We start from the raw sequence: 2,118 nt of genomic DNA on the forward strand, positions 1-2,118 counted from the left end.
TGGTAGTGGTAGTGGTTCCAAATCAGGCTGCTAACCTTACAGTCAGCAGTTTGAAACTACCAGCTGTTCTGCGGGAGAAAGATGAGGCTTTCTGCTCCGGTAAAGATTTACAGCCTCGGAAACCCTGTACAGGGTCGCTGTGAGTCAGAACCAACTCCACGGCATGTAACCACCACCACCATGGACCAGTTACACAATAACAACCAAACCTGTTGCTATCAAGTGGATTCCGACTCATATAAACCCTATAGGATGCTGTCCTATAGGGTTTCCCAGTCTGGAAATCTGTATGGAAGCAGACTGCTATATCTTTCTCCCTTAGAGTAGCTGATGGGCTCAAACGGCCCACATTTTGGCTAGCAGCTGAACTCTTAACCACGGTACCACCAGGAATCCTTGGGACCCAATGTTGTTATTGTTAGGTGCTGTCCAGTCAGTTTCGACTCATAGTGACACTGTGTACAATGGAATGAAACACCGTCCCATCTTCACAATTGTTATGCTGAAGTCAGTGTTGTATCCACTGTGCCCATCTCATTGAGAGGCTTCCTCTATTTCACTGACCTCTACTTAACCAAGCAAGGAGCTCTGGTAGCATAGTGGTTATCAATCGGGCTGCGAACCTCAAGGTCAGCAGTTCGAAACTACCAGCTGTTCTGCGGAAGAAAGATGAGGCTTTCTGCTCCCGTAAAGATTTACAGCCTCAGAAACCCTGTACAGGGTCACTATGAGTCAGAACCGACTCCACAGCACAAAGCCATCACCACCCACTTTACCAAGCATGATGACCATTTCCAAGGACTGGTCTCTCCTGATAACACACCTCACCATCTTCGTTTCTAAGGCATATTTTGACGGTACTTCTTCCAAGACATCATAAACAATAAGGAGCTTAATAAAACATTGTTGAAACCCTGGCATGTGACTTTAGATTTGGGAATGGGTTCTTGTTGCATGAGCCACTCTGCAAATGAATTTGGTCCACACCAGACTCAGAAGTTCTGACTGTTGTAAGCTGTCTCAGTGAATGTACATTCTAACTGGGTGTGGGAAGCTGGGTATGACCGGATGGAGCTCAGGGGTCTTGTAGAGAGTTATCTGGGTAGATGTGGTCCTTGATGTCATTCTGGTGCAGATGTAGAGCAGCCTTAGCTGAAGATCAGCACAGAGGCCTGGCTAGTGGGTTAGATTGTCTTTGGCTCCAGATGCTACAGATAGATACCCCATGTCCATGCCCCTGTGCACCCCCCGCATCTAACTGAGCCTGGAAGCATTGTCCCGTCTATAAAACCTACCCCAGATACATCACTAATCCATAAGCCTTTATTGGTGGTGGCTGGGATGCCCATGGAGCTATCCACAATTCCTGTGCTGCTTGGAGACTGGAGTTGACAGTCACTTCCTGAATCTGGACAGGCTGGTAGATTCTGATGCCAACTGCTGCTTCTCCAGTACGAGTCAGGCGTGCCAATGCACTGACACTTGGTGGGGAAGGTACAGGGGAGGGGATGTTCATGTTTCTCAGTGCCACACAGGAAAAAGAAAGGGAGGGGTGAAGGCCTAGAAACTGAGTGAACCTGTAAAACTTCATCTCAGTGGAAACCTCGTCCCAGCACCCACCGTGGTATGACCTTGGGGATGTCATTTTTCCTCTCTGAGCCTGCCTCATCTGTAAAATGGGGGAAACAATGTCTGCATGGAGGGGTGAGGGGACATATTCCTGGTGACCCCAGGCCACCTGCTTCTACTGCTCAGTTCAAATAAGATAGGTGGGGCACTACCAAAGGCATTGCCAGAGGTTCTAGAGCTATCCTGGAATTTGTTAAATAGGCGGTAGGACTAAGAGAATAGGGAATTTAGTTGAGGGTTTTCTTGGGACTTGTCCAAGGCCAGTGGCCCAGCTACGTAAGTAGCAGGAGAGACTTAGAGGGGCTAGGAGAGGGGCTGGATTAGGGGGGTACAGCTGATGCTACTACTTCAAGGCCTGAATTCTGAGGCCACTGTGGATCGGACTGAAACCTCTGGGAGGGCAAGAGGGCCCCCCGTGGCCTCCCCACATCCAGATTCTTTCTTCTGAGGCCCAGGCAGCGTGGGGCAAGGCTATGCGGAGAGAGGCAG

This window comes from Chrysochloris asiatica, unplaced genomic scaffold, assembly GCF_000296735.1.
Source record: "Chrysochloris asiatica unplaced genomic scaffold, ChrAsi1.0 scaffold00040, whole genome shotgun sequence".
Lineage (NCBI taxonomy): Eukaryota > Metazoa > Chordata > Mammalia > Afrosoricida > Chrysochloridae > Chrysochloris > Chrysochloris asiatica.